This window comes from Amblyomma maculatum, chromosome 1 (genome assembly GCF_055883805.1).
Source record: "Amblyomma maculatum isolate TAMU_Amacu chromosome 1, ASM5588380v1, whole genome shotgun sequence".
Lineage (NCBI taxonomy): Eukaryota > Metazoa > Arthropoda > Arachnida > Ixodida > Ixodidae > Amblyomma > Amblyomma maculatum.
Window position 1 is genome coordinate 492,651,342 of NC_139344.1, and position 15,547 is coordinate 492,666,888.

A 15,547-nucleotide genomic window follows, 5' to 3' on the forward strand; every position below is an offset into this window, starting at 1 on the left:
GCTGCACTATCCATTAAAACGATGAACTGTGCGGGCAACGTATTCCATCTGGTCTCAGAGTTTTGTAGCGAGAGCTCAGAAGGGTGGCGCATCGCGCTACTTGGTGGAGGTTTGACATTTTTCGAAAGCGCTATAAGAACATGGAGAGAAAAGAAACAGACAGCACACTGTGTCGAGCGAAAACCGGGCAAGAGTATCCATCAGTGTGCGCCAGGTTAAAGTATGATCACTTGCCGAGTACCTTGGAGTAGGGATGAACGCTAAGCGAAGTCTACCTCTCTACTGCCTCAACTAGAGTCGGGGTGGAGGAACCGGGCTTGGGGGAACCTCAAAAGCAGATTCATGTAGGGAACCTGTCTCAGACGTCGCAAACCCGGCCTTGTAGTGGTGGAATGATGTTAGGGCCGCACATTCGGCTAAGAGTTAGTACGGAGGCCCGAAAGGGAGCTCGACTCGAATTGTCAGTCAGAATCCTACGCTGCCCACATTCCCAACTTCCCATAACCCTATCCTCATTCGTACTTCCCTGCAACCTATCCATTCCGCTACGTCCCAGGGGAGATACGCGGGGACTCCCCGGGCCGTTTCCCTCGGCTGTGAGTCGCTTAGTAGCATTCCGCCCTTTCATTTAATAACTTCCAATCAAAAACCTTTGTCCGGATGAACCTGTTCATTTATATCTTCAATTGCGGAACTTTTTCTACCCGCGATACATTAGCGGTGCGGGAGGAGTCTGTCTTTGGACTCCATCTCTTACCAAATGTCCCTGTCTGTTTCTTCTCCATCCATGTTGTTTCAGCGCTTTCGAGAAATGTAGCGAGAACTACACTTGGCTACCAGTCGAGCATTTCGCGATGGCTATGAGAGGCCAGTTGCCCGCATTCAGCGTTACCATTGCAACCAGCGAGGAGCACCAGGTGCGGCCACGCGACTGCTCCACCATCGGAGCCGCTCGGGGCGTCACACAGAATGCGCTGATAGCAAGCATCCCAGTGCGGCGCTGCGGGCGCCAGTGAACTGCGCTCTCTCCGGGCAACACCGCATATTTTGCAAAGCCTGTAGATTTTGTGTGCACGCGGAGCCAACTCGCGTTGCGCTCTCTTCTGGTGTCATCGTGAAAGAAGCCAGTTGGAGACGAAGTCGTGCAACGATGCGCACACTTCGATGTGGTTTCAAGAAAATAGCCAAATATAAAAAAGTCGAGCTGTTTGTGATATATGGGCATAGTGTGCTGTGAGGCTGTTGTGAAAGAACTGATGCGTGCTCCCGGCATTGAGAGATTTGGTATTTTGCGTTTATCAGCCATTTTTGTTTCTTAAGAGAATAACCGCTTATACGAAGTCATACCGTACCTGGTAGGCTCCCCGTGGTTGTTTCCGCGTAGTTGTGTCCTGGTTGCATTTCTCTGTTGCTTTTTGTTGCCGCGGTGCTTGATTCGCTTGCGTTTCACGCGGCTGACCAGAACGTCCCTGATTGATACTTGGTGCATTTTGATGCGGAAGAAATTCGAAAACTCATTTTGTGATTTCGATGCACCTGACTGAACACAGGCGGCTGAAATTTCTTGTCTACATCGACACAGCGGTGCTGAGTTGGATGCATCCGTTCGCCTGGCAAAATGCAACCCGACCGCCTCAGCTCGCTCCGTACGAACAACTCAGGGCACGGAGTCGCATCACGACGGCGTCAGCAAAAAACTTCTCGGCTTGGGCAAGGTTGACTGGACTTCAACCGCTTGCGATTTCGTGCCGCATGAACCACCCAGGAAATGCACAAATTTCCACTTTCCTTTCTGCCCGGCCTCTTTTTCGGCACAGGTACTTTTGGGCCAGCAACGCTCTGAAAATGTGTTGAGTAAAGGCGCTGCACCAGAAAGAAGAATTAAACTTGATTAACTATAATGCACCAAAAGAAAGATTGTCTATGGCATGAATTTCTTACGAGTGCAGCACGAGTGCCACAGATCAAACTTTAGTTGGAGACATATGCTCCGTTTCATACATCAAGTCCGACAACTTGTTCGCGCTCCTCACATCCACAATGAAAAATTGTGCCTGCTCTTGACGAGAGGAAATAATAGTTGCTTTGTCTGCAAGCTTAATACATGTAGTCAAGGGTTCGCCGAAAGTTCTTCTGGTCAGGGATGATAGTAGAGTAAAAACAATTGCAGTCCACGTCAATATGAAAAAATGCTTTTTGGAATCCCTACGGGTTCTTTGATCACAATGAGACGGACAAGGCGAGGGAGTGAAAGTTTCAAGGCGAAGCTGGTGATTGTGAATAGATTAATGCCGTGTTTCCTGTAGTGCGATTCATGACGCCGGTTGTCGTTTGAATGAAAGACGACTCAAGCAGCAGATGGTACAGTCTTTGGCTAAGACCATCGTCCCAGGAAATATGGTGCCCCGTCTTGTGCGCGCGCACTGCCAGTGCACTTGCAGCAAATTTATTCTTTCGTACGTCACGCTGGTGTTCTTTCAATCTTCGTGTGAACTTCCCAGTTTCAGCCATATAAACTTCGCTGAAATCGGCAGAGGGTATCTTATACACCACACCAGGGAATTGAACAGAGGCTGGGGGCTTTAACATCAACAAGCATATAGCGAAGCCTGCAGGTCGGCACGTGTTCAATGCTCAAGTCATAATTTGAAAATACGCGGGACAGAACTTCCCTAAGACCACGTATATAAGAAATCCTAATCGCTAGCCGAAAAAGTTTTGGGAATGGCTATCCTACGTTGCGAAGCATCCTTCCCAATCCTCGAAATAAAATGGTTGGAATATCCATTTTGGCAACGCTGGTGCCGTACCTTCTTAAGCTTGGACTCTCTGTTTTGGCCTTTGCTGATCGTTCTGGTACGAGTTACAAGGGAAGAAACGACTGATTTCTTTTGAGGCATTGGATGGTTCGAGTTAAAATCCAGATAACGTCCGCTGTGTGTTGGCTTGCGGTACACGGGGAACGAGTAGTTGTGGTTCTTTCATTTCAAAAGTACGTCGAGAAATAGTCGAACGCGTGTGTGCCTCTTGCGCTTTGGGTTGTTACCTGCTCTGCTGCCTTCTTCCAAGAGATGTCGAGAAATAGCAGGCAGTATTGCTTTTCGCATTCGACAGTGACTTACAGCTTCGGTTCCACTGAACGTGTAAAAATCTTCGCAAGATGCAGACATAGTCATCAACATTAAAGGTAGAATACTTTTGGGGCTGGCGTAAACCTGGCGAGCTCTTTTTCTTCCAGAGCCTACATAACAAGGTTAGCTTGCAGAACTTTGAGTAATAGGTGAAATAAGTATTGCTAGGCAGATTCGCAACAATGTACACCTGTCGGCGACATCAAAGGGTGTGCGTTCAGCGAGAGCACTGTCCCTTCGGAGTACTTCTTCACACGTGCTGATGGCTAGAGCGATAGGCAAACTAGTGAACAGGGAGACATCATCACGTCAGCTGCGTCCAACTTCAAGCTACGGAGTTTTTAAACAAAATCCCAAGAATTCGCTGCGTCAGTCCCAGAGTTTCCTACTAAGGGGCTCAGTAATTTGTGCAGGTATCCTGAAAGTTTATGCAGCGCTGACCTGTTGGAGTCTCGCAAGGGAACACCAGATTTGTGGACCTTGGGTAGTCCGTAAATTGCCGGAGCTTAGCCGTTGGTGCACAACAGATGATAGTATAGCTTCTTTTTGTCAGGGGGCACGAACCGGAAAAGACCAGCAAGAAGCTCCTGGAGCTGTCTTTGCATGCTGCTGGTTGGGTTTCCCAGTAAGCCCAACATTTGTTCTCCAGTAATTTCTGTGTAGCAGCACTGTTTAGTTTCCTTTGTCGGCGGGCAAGACCACAATATCTGCATTTTCGCCGGAACTATTAATAGCTTGCCTTTCGGCTGCCGGTAGCCGGGCTTCATTGTGCCATTTCGATAGTACCCCAATGGCTCGGGCGCGTGCTTCATTTCGTACGCTCGGGGGAAGTTGATTTGTGGCCAGTTCCATGGAACAGATCACCTTCCGCTTATCAGGTGCTCGATGAACGTTGAAATTCAGACCGTGGGGGAGAACCTCACTACTTGTAGGCTGGTAGGAAGACATGTTCACGAAGTCAAGCTTGGCGTCTGATGTTATTTGCGGTCGCAGAGTTGCTTTTCTTGCGCCACGGTCTGCACTGACGCTCTCACACTGGGAGTAAAATTGGCGTGTAGCTGTACGTCTGGAAAGTGGCCTTCAACTATGTACTCTAGTTGTCCTGCGACGTAGTGTGCCTATGTGCCTATCGCTCTAGCCATCAGCATGTGCGAAGAAGTACTCCGAAGGGACAGTGCTCTCGCTGAATGCACACCCTTTGATGTCGCCGACAAGTGTACATTGTTATGATTCTGCCTAAACAACACTTATTTCACCTACCATTTGAAATCTTACAAGCAGACAGAGGGTATGGCCACGGCCGCTCAATGGAGGCGCACTTGGGTGCGGCCCGTCGCGTCGCCCAGAAGAGCCGTATTGCGCCTAGTTCTCATCGCCACCGCTGCGGCGCCACAGCTCCGGGACCAGTCCAGGCGGAGAGCTGCGCGCAGCGGCCGTGGCTGTGCTTTCGTTTCGGCGTCCGCGTGGTCGGCGCTTGTTCAATTTAGGATTATGAGCGGCGTTTCACACAGTATGTGATGCTATGTGCAAGTTTGCTATTGATAAGGTGATAGCGGCAAGTCATCATCTCTAGGCTTTTCCAAGTCATTCGTGGTCTTCCGTTTACAACGAGAACTAGGCAGTCGTGGGCTTCTCTGAGTGCGTACCCATTTAGTTGCGTTTCAACCACTGTAATAACATATTAGATATTGCAATCTTGAAATCGGGACATGGTCTGGGGCCATTTATTCAGCGTGCACCTTTCTGGAAACTTACAATTCAGGACGTAGCGTTCAACATTATTGTTCAGCCTGTTCCTCCGTTTTCACTGGAAATAATATTCAAGTGGGTACCACCACCAAAACATACTAACTAACACAAACTGTTGCAAAAGAAACAACACAAGACAGCCAGTTCAACGACACGCCCGCAGGCTCAGGCAATTTTTTTATCGTTTGATTATGAAGTTGCGTAATGCACAGAAGACACGCAAGCTTATTTTACAAGCGAAGAACTTTTCTCGAAAAAGGTTTATGTGCAAGCGGAATTTTTTCCACTGTCAGATTGATGTTGCTTGTCCAGTTGGTCAGCAGTGGTCGCATTAGTTTAAGTCCTTAGTGTGACTGCGGTCTTCTCTCTCGCAAATCAACTCCGGAAATTGCACACAATAGGGAAGAAGGGATGAAATTAACATGTTGCATAGCTTGCTGCTTCTTATGACCTGCGGGCACTTCATCACCTTGCTAACAAAGGTTCACCTTGCTAACAAAGGTGCATGGTGATTTTCAGATACCTTAGGCGTCCATCATCAAGAATTTTGATAAGTCCAGGGTTTTGCAGGAATCAGAATGCACAAAGTTAGTAAATGGATGGGGACTAATAAAATAAAATTATTGACACTCTAAAGTCAGCACTAGAAGTTATTTAAACTTTGGTAATATATAAATAATGAAAACACGGGCAGGCACTGAAAACAGAATAAATAAAAACGTTTCATGAGATTCTGTAAAACTATTCATACTTTCTCTTCAAATGAATGTGCAATGTAATCAGCCAAGAATGCAACCGGTGCTAATTCTATGTCAGCTGCTGGTTCACATCACACATGAATGAATTCAAGCTGACTCGAAAACTCTCTCGGAGCAGACGTGATATGGCAGTTGGCAAGTACGACTTTCATAATCACGAATGCCAAGTTTTATAGCTGCCTATTGTTGATAGGTGCATTTGCAGACTGATGCTTGCAAGATGCCAACCTGCACAAAACGTGGCAAAATGTGAATAACATCAATCGATATTTTTTTTTCTCTAGTGGTACCTTCAGTATTTTCTCCGAGGTGAAAACTGCAGCCCTTTCGTCAACTTTATCGTTCCCGCCTTTAAATTGCCTTAGGCTGCTAAAAAGCGATACTATAGACCCGCTCTCAGAGCCTGCTTTAGGGCGTATCGGAAGCTGAAAATAAGATTCGGTTAAATGCAATGCACTAGTAAGGCACACAGAAGACATTGTTGTAAGATACTTGATGTGATCAAGAAGGTCCTTAATTTGCGCCACTGTGGATGTGGTTGTCATGATTGTTGCTTCGTACGTTTGTTTGGTTAGCCTTTGCTTCGACGCGCCTCCTTGGACCTGAATGTCTTCGATATGGCAAAGTCCAACTCTATAGCCAAGAGAGTCGCTCGTCATCTGTCAAATAGAGCGGCTCCTCTTGGTGTCTCCATGGATTCACTTATGCGATGTTGAGCAAGGCATACCATTTTGATATCATCGTCGTAAAAGTGATCGTGGCGCAGCTATCTTGAAACACACATGCTTCAGGATGACACGGGGGGTTGTCCAGGAGGAAATGAAGTGTAGCTAGAGGTGGGGAAAATAAAGCTATTGACCAGCGCACATTTATTTTTTCAAGGTTGTTTGGCTCAACATGAGCCCGCGTGAGTAACTTAACTTGTAATGTGGGCAGTTCGGGAACACGGAGGGGACAGCTGAAGGAAGCAGGATCTTCAGTTTTATGTTCTTCCTGTAATCGTCATCTGTGAAGTGTAGTGAGTATACCAGTGACTTCTCACTCGGCTTCCACCGGCTTCCTTTTCCGTCCTAGTCCTCCCGAGATATGTTTTTCAGCCATGCTGCTCGACGTTGTGAATCGCACGGGAACTCATGGTAACCGATCTTTTCTTGCTTTCGTGGTGCACAGCGGCACCCAGCAGTTGCCTGGCATGGTGCTGCATACGCCTAGGACGCTGTTATGCTGAGTAGTCAAAACGATAACACGCGCCAACCCAGCCAGCGCGCTCCTTCCGCGTCGTCTGCTCGTCCGTGCCGGCGGCGCCTTGTTCTGGAGTGGTGGCGCCACCGCGGAGAATGACGGCGGAAACTGTAATTTCTCCCAATACGCGCTTCGCCAGCCATTGAGGCGCGACGCGACGGGCCGCACCAAGTGCGCCTCCATTGAGCGACCGTGGTATGGCAATGGGTGCTTCAATATCTGTCACCGCTAGCCTTTTTATGGAGGCTGTGTAAGAAAAAGTTCTCGCCAGTTTTGCGCCAGCCCAAAAAATATGCTACCGTTATGTGGATTTCTGTTTTGCATCTTGCGAAGAGGAGACACCTCCCGATTTTTACATGCTCTAAGTTCAGTGGAACTGAATCTGCAGTTCACTGTCGAACTCGAAAAGCAAAACTGGTTGTCCTATTTTGACGGGCTTATGAACCGAAAGAATCACGACCTTTCGTTCGCCATGTACCGTAAGTTCACATACACCAGACGTTATCTGGATCTGAACCATCCAATGTGGTCGAGGACGTTGAAGACTGGTTGGCCAACTTCGACCTTGTGGCGGCCTTCAACCAGTGAGATGGGTAGGGCAAGCTATAAAACGTCTATTTTTCATTGCTTGATTCGGCCAAAACATGGTACGAGAATCGCGAAGCTCTGTGAAGATTTTCGCTGAGAGTTGTTAGCGACATTTTGTACCGACAAGCAGAAAGAGAAAGTTAAACTTGATCCAGATCGGAACAGGCGAATGAAAGTGTCGCCAGTTCATTGACGACATGACGCGACTCTTCAACCGGGCTGATCCAGCTATGCCCGATGCCAAGAAGTGCGCCACCTAAGTGGAGTGTAAAGGAGCAGTTTGCTGGACTTGTCCGCGTTCTTCCGAGAACTGTGGTGGAAATTACAAAAGAGGCAACGGGCAACTGGCTTCTGTAGGAACCGCTCATCACTGCTGAGGAACTTGAGGAGTTCGTGAGGAAGATTGTGCGTGAAGAGCTCCAGAAACTACGCATCGAAGCTCCACAGGCAATCGTAGCGGACGTGGTCCGAGATACAATCCGACGAGTGGTGCAGCCGGATCCCTACATGATGACTAACAGCGACGTGCTACGAAAACCTGCATCAGTGCCACAAGCCTTTCCTCCTGTTGCTACTTTACCGACTGGGCAATACCAAGTCCCAGCTGTGCCTGTCCCACAGCAGAAATGCAGGCCCGCCATCCGTAAAGCACACGTGTGGCGAACGCGAAACAACCGGCTATTGTGCTACCACTGCGGGGAGCCTGGGTACGTTTGGCGCGACTGCCCCTACCGCCAAATGGGTCTCGGGGGCTTTTCCCCCGACGCAGCTCGACCACATTGTGGCGAGCGACCGCAGGAAATTGAGCACTACCTGGCCGCTAACGTGCAGCCCCCGACCGCGTCTCCAAGAACGTTCTCTTCTCCCGTCGCCCTCTGCAGCGTTCAGAGGCACGTCCCAACGGCGGGAAAACTTTAGGTGGCATCCTCCGGCCGCCGCAGCTGTACAAAGTAACGTGCCTCCACCCGAAGATTTACCAGGACGTGCCGACCGCCGGCGACTCGACCTGACGACGAGCGGCATAAAATTGGTTTCCGCCGAAATTGCAGTAACCACCGACAACCGTAATATGAATGCACTCATGGACACTGGCGTTGATTTTTCAGTAATGAGCAGCCGCCTAGCCAGGACCCTCAGAATGGTTTTGACGCCTTAGACTGGGCCGCAGGTCCGGACAGGTAGCGACCATCTGGTGACACCGATTGATGTCTACCTCGCGAGATTCGAGACGTAACTTTCCCCGGCTGCTTCGCTGTGCTCTCTTTGTGCTTCGAAGACCTGTTACCCTTGTAAAGGAGACAAAAAACAGACAACGCTGCGGCATCGCCTTCACCATCGCTTGTCTCCGGCGCCCATCTCTCGCGCTGAAGCTGTGCCTTGCAGCTGTCAATTCGATCCGGCTGTGGCCGAACTACTGGCAGCGCTAGACGTTCGACCAAACTATTAAATCCAAATTTCACTTGGTGGAGGTCAATCTGAGGTTCTCTGTACTCATCTCGCCCTGGAACTTCGCAGCAGCATGTTGACTACCCCAATGACGGAGCCGACTTCATTGCACCTACCTCCGCCCGTAACCTGCATTGGTGCCCTTCGTCAACGGATCCCCGCTACCTTCAAAGGAAGCAGCGATGACGACGTCGACGATTGGCTGTCCACTTACGATCGGGTCAGCCTTCAGAATAACTGGGACGACAATCGTAAGCTCAACAATGTCATCTTTCACTTGAGCGACATAGCTAATCTGGTTTCGAAACCACGGGTCGGACTTTACCACCTGGGCGAATTTCAAGACCAAATTTTTTGATGTCTTTGGCCGCTTCACCATCCGAAAACTCCGCGTGGAACAGCGTCTTCGGCCGCGAGGGCAGCTGCCCGGTGAAACGTTCACCATTTACATTGAGGACATTGTTGATTTGTGTCACCGCGCTGACCCGACCATGACCGAGGCCGTTAAGATACGTCATGTCCTCACAGGAATTGATGACGGCGCCTTCAACATGCTCATCGCCAAAGGCCCCACTACGGTCAAGGAAATCTACGAACTCTGTCAAAGCTATGACGAGCTCCACAAGGAGCGTGTTTTGATTAGCCAGACTCATGCATCGCTTGCTGGACTAGCCGCGGAGAGGGGGCCATCTAGCCTCTCTGAAGACATCAATGCTTTTGTACGTCTGGAGGTCGCGCGACAACTGTCCCTGCAGCCGTATGTTAAGGAGTCGTCACCAACTTGATTTGTTCCGGAGCTTCGGCGTGCAATCCAGCAACATGTCTGAAGTTGTCCCTAATGCTGCTCCTCAATCAGGTGCGGTCGCACCCTCAGTGCTGTTTCTCACGCCCACAATTTCATCGACCGGCGTCTACGCTCCAGCATTCGCGCCGGCTCCTCCTCAGGTATTGCGTCGCACGTAAGCCGAAGTCACTTCAAGTCCACCGCCTGAGCCAACATATTGCCTATGCTTCGCCCCCCCCCCCCCCCCTATGCGTTCGGCACCATCTTTTGCTCCCCGCTTGCTTCAGACACCATCTCTATGGCGCACTTCAGACAACAGGCCTATTTGCTACCACTGCGGCATCCCTGGGCACACTACATGCTACTGCCGGCGCCGAATAAATATGGCCTTTGCTGAACGGCTTGCGCCACCTTATTTGGCCTCCAGTTCCCAGTTCCATCGTGTCCTCCAACAGCACTCCCTGATCCTCCGGACTTCCTCCCTCGTCGTTCGCCATCACCACATCGCCGCTCCATTTCGCCAATGCACCGACGACCCGCTACCCAGCCGGAAAACTAACCGCCGCAGTTCGCGAGGCACGAACTGCGTATTAGACTGAATTTCAAAGTCCTCGTCTTAATCCCGCGAATGTTACTGCTGTCATCGTTGAAGGCGTTCATACTTTTGTGCTCGTCGACACCGGTGCCGCTGTATCAGTTATCAGCCAAAATCTCTGCCGCTCCCTCCGAAAGGTGACTACGCCTCTCGAGGGACTATCACTTCGTACCGCATCCGCTCACAGTATACAGCCGACAGCTGTCTGCACTGCTCGCGTCCTCATTGCTGCAGCCTTGTACATCATCGAATTCGTCATTTTCCGCACATGTTCTTTTGACGTCATTCTCGGCTGGGATTTCCTGTCCCAGCATCATGCTATAATTGACTGCGCCAGTCCTCAAGTAGAGCTCATTGAATCAAGAGCTGCACCGTCTGATGCCCTGCTCCACGAGCCGTGTCCTCGTTTTGCAGCCAAGCTCCTCATAGCTCATGACACAACCATCCCATCCGTTAGCGCTGTTCTGGTTTCTCTCACTGCCTCCTTTACCACCGCCGCGACAGTCCTCTGTGTCCTCTAACGTATAGTCTGCCGCCGCCGCCACTTACCGCTGCCCTTTGCCGTCCTTGACATGAAAAACGGCGCTAGCACACTTCTGGTAGCCAATCCTATGGCGGCTCCCGCTATGTTGATCGAAGGGGACTGCCTAGGCCGCATCGAGCCCGTGTACCTTCTGTTCGCCTTTGATGATGTGTTTGCCAAGTTGACGCCTTGACTCCAACTCGTGTGGCTTCCGATCCGCTACGTGGGACCTTTTTGACCATTCTGTGGACAGCGCTCTAGAGCCACGCCACCGCGAGCACCTTCTTGACCTTCTACACCAATTCCGCTCCTCCTTCGACATCCCGCAATCTTCCTTGGGCCACACGACGACCGTTTCCCACCTCATCGACACTGGCGCTCTCCCACCTCTCCATCAGCGGCCGTATCGTGTGTCCCCGACTGAGCGCCGTGTTATTGCCCAACAAGTCGATGACATGCTGCAACGCAGAGTAATTAGAGAATCCTGTCTATTCATTTTTTATTTATTTTCAATACTCTCAGGGCCCGGAGGCATTACAGAGAGGAGGGGCATACAAAATCAGCAGTAGCCTTCTTAAAAGATTCGACATCGGTGATGGCAGTGATGAAGGCAGGGAGGTAGTTCCAGTCATTCGCAGTTCGAGGAATAAATGAATTCAAACAAAGTGTGGTTCGGCAGTACGGGATCCCTACCTTGAGGCTATGATCAATGCGTGAGGATATACAGGGTGTTTCATCTAAGATTGTACCTATTTTTTAAATATAGGAAATTTAAGTTTTAGTGTCGATTCTTCTTTTAGCTGTTGTATTAAGAGCAGAGAAAAATGAGGAGCCTTAATGGGTACTAATTAGCTTAGTAATTAACTAAGATTACATAAATAACTCTTTATTTATACCAGCTAGGAGCTACTTTCAAATTGCAACAGTGAGCTACCGGTGCGAGAATGCCAAATAGTATTTTAAACGACAAGAAACGCGCATTTCTTAAGGACTGCAGCGCTGGCAATTCTGGCCGCTTTCGAAGCACGAAAACGAAACCTAGCAGTCGAGGCGCGCACTTATGCACGCCCATGAGTGACGCAGCCGTGACGTCACCGAGAGAAACCAGTCGTCTGGAGGCGGCCGCTGCCGCCCGCGAAATACGCGCCTGGAGATGCGTCATGGCCTGGTAGGATCTTGAGATATCACCAACGCATTGCGGGCGAAGGTTGTCATGGTGCCCTCCTTCTTTACTACAAGCTTTGGCTCCCAGAGGGTGAAATAAAAAGAAAAGCAGTACATGCACAGATATCGCACCACTGGATGTTTCAAATGTTCTTTTTTTACTCGGTAACGAGTTGCACTTTTGACCTTTCAATTCTGCTGTTTCGCTGATGTTTTTGGGTGCGTCTTCTATTGCCGCCACAACATCAATTGCAGAATGGCTTCGGCAGTGCAGTGCAACTTTGCGACTGCTGAAAAGGTAGACATTGTTATTGCCTACATCAGTGCAAATGAAAACAGCAAGTTGGCAGCACAGATGTACAAGGCCAAGCATCCAGATTCTCGTGTGACTGCGCAACCAACTTTCACGGCCATCTTCAACCGATTCTGTACGACTTGATCTGTGCAGCTTCAAAGAAAGAAGCGGAAAGCACCAGCAGCCGAATCACATGAGACTGCTGTGATGGCGTACGTCGCCGCGAAGCCAGAAGCCAGCGTGCGAGAGATCGCCCAAGCGACCGGTGCCAGTATTTCCACAGTTTGGCGGCTGCTGTCAGCGCACAAATACCATCCTTATATGTGTCTGCATCAGGGATTGATGGCTAATGACTACCAAAAAAGGCTGGACTTTTGCAACTGGTGTCTGATCCAATGTGATCAGAACCCTGACTTCTTGCAAAATATCTCGTGTACTGACGAGGCCCAATTCAGCCGGAACGGGATGATCAATGTGCATATGCCCACTACTGGTCCCAGACGAACCCACAGGTTCGGTGGTCGGCAAATGTATGGTGCGGTATTTTCCGAGGTCGCACTGTTGGGCCTTTTTTATTGATGGGAATCTTACTGGCAAGGGTTATGTTGCTGAGATTTTAAATAACTGCGTCTCTACTTTTGTTTGCGAGTTGCCACTAAATGCTCTAAATGCCACTAAAGCACCCCCACATTCGGCTACACAGGCTGCGCAGTTTCTGAACAGCTCCTTCCCCGAACAGTGGATTGGGCGCGGCGGACCAATTGCGTGGCCACTGCGTTCGCCAGACTTGACCCCACTCGTATTTTTTGTGGGGTTACTTAAAGAGCAGGGTGTATTAAACCGAACCGGCGAGCCTTGACGACCTAAAGTTCAGTTCAGTTCAGTCGTTCAGTCGTGTCCGACTCTTCGTGACCCTATGGACCATGTCACGCCACGCCTTCCGGTCTCTCACTATCTTCCTAACATCACATAACTTCATCTGCAGTGCCTCGAGGATGCCATCTAACCACCGCGTTCGCTGCCGACCCCTTCTCCGGCGACCCTCAACCTTTCCCAACATCAAATCTTTCTCCAGCGACTCCTCTCTTCTCATCAGATGACCAAAGTAGCTGAGCTTTAACTTTAGAATTTGACCCTCCAATGAGCAGTCAGGGTTTATGGTCGACAATATCGACTGATTTGATCTCCCGGCAGTCCAAGGAACTCTCAAGAGTCTTCGCCAGCACCACAATTCAAACGCGTCAATTCTTCGGCGGTCAGACTTTTCACAGTCCAACTCTCGCATCCATACATCACAACTGGAAATACCATAGCACGAGTTATACGGATCTTGGTTGGCAGACTAATGTCTCTGCTCTTTACTAGGTGGTCAGGGCTAACCATTGCTCTCTTTCCCAGAAGCAGGCGTCTCCTAATTTCATAGCTGCAGTCTCCTTCCGAGGTAATCTTGGAGCCCAAGAAGAGAAAATCTTTCACAGCTTCCACTTGTTGTCCCTTGATGCTCCAGGACTTGATAGGACAAGACGCCATGATCTTTGTCTTTTTAATGTTCAGTTTAAGCCCAAACATCTCACTCTCTTCTTGTACGCGCATCAGAACTCATTTGAGTTCCATTTCACTTTCTGCCATTAACGTGGTATCATCCGCATATCTAAGGTTGTTGATACGTTTTCCAGCAATCTTCACTCCAGCTGAAGACTCGTCCAGACCGGCCTTCCTCATGATGCACTCTGCATATAGGTTAAATAGGCAGGGCGACAGTATGCAGCCTTGCCTCACTCCTTTCTCAATCGGAAACCAATCAGTAAGACCATGCCCAGTTCTGACTCTGGCCTCTTGCCCTTCATACAGGTCCCTGAGGAAACAGATGAGGTGAATTGGAACTCCCATCTCTTGGAGAGCTTGCCACAATCTGCTGTGATATACGCAGTCAAAGGCTTTCGCATAATCAATAAATCAGAAGTAGATGGGTTTCTGGAACTTTCTTGCTTTTTCCATGATCCAGCGAAGGTTGGCAATTTGGTCTCTAGGTCCTCTGCCCATGCGAAACCCAGCTTGCACGTCCAGAAGCTCCCTATCCACATACTGCTGCAGCCTACCTTGGAGGATTTTCAACATCACCTTGCTAGCATGGGAAATAAGCGCGATCGTGCGGTAGTTGGAACAACCTTTGGCACTGCCTTTCTTTGGAATGGGAATGTAAACTGACCTCCTCCAATCCTGTGGCCACTGCAGGGTTGTCCAAATCTTCTGACATAATGTATGCAGAATGTTAACGGCGTCATGGTTGAGGTTTTGAAGCAACTCAGCTGGAATGCCATCAATTCCGCTAGCTTTGTTCTTAGCAAGGCTGGCTAAGGCCCATTCAACTTCACTCTTCAGGATGCCCGGCTCGAGATCAGTAATCACAACCGTCTTATGTTGGGTTCGCACATTCGGGTCCTTCTTGTACAGTTCTTCTGTGTATTCCTGCCAGCTCTTCTTTATCTCTGAGGCTTCAGTGAGGTCCTTGCCTCGTTTGTCCTTTATCACGCCCAGCTTAGCACAGAAGCTTCCTTTGATATCTTTGATTGTCTTATACAGAGCTCTTTTGTTCCTTAATTGACGATTGTCCTCAACTGCTTGGCACTGTATGTTCAGAAAGGCATTCTTATCTCTCCTTGCTATTTTCTGAAAATCCGCATTGAGAACCTTGTATCTTTCTCTTTCCCCCTTAACCTTTGCCATCCTCCTTTCCTCAGCTATTTGCAAAGCCTCTTCAGATAACCAGTTTGCTTTCTTGCATTTCTTTTGCTTTGGAACTAGCTTAGCAGCAACTTCTTGTATTATATCACGAACATCAGTCCACATCTCTTCGGGCTCTGTCTTCTAGATCTAATTCTTGAAATCGATTCCTCACTTCCACAGCATATTCTAATGGAATCTGATCCAGATCATACCTGAAAGGCCTTCTAGTTTTCTGCGTTTTCCTCAATCGAAGCTTAATTTTGGCAAAAAGAAGCTGATGATCGGTGCCACAATCGGCCCCAGGCCTTGTTTTCACTGCTTGTATAGCGCTTCTCCATTTCTGCCGGCAAAGAATATCATCGATCTGATTCCTGTACAGACCGTCCGGTGAAGTCCATGTGTACAGGCGCCTCTTGTGATGTTGAAAATGAGTATTCGCTGTGGTCAGATTGTTTTCTTGACAAAACTCTACTAGCTTCTGCCCAGCTTCATTTGGGTCACCAAGACCGAACTTGTCTATAATTCCGGATATTTCTTCACTCCCG

The 15,547-nt window shown here is 49.2% G+C and overlaps 1 protein-coding gene across 1 annotated transcript in view; it reads left to right on the top strand.

Annotated features, from left to right (window-relative positions):
• LOC146210257 (WD repeat and HMG-box DNA-binding protein 1-like) overlaps positions 1-15,547 on the top strand; it is a 184,493-nt gene that overhangs the window by 88,689 nt on the left and 80,257 nt on the right. The window lies entirely within an intron of this gene.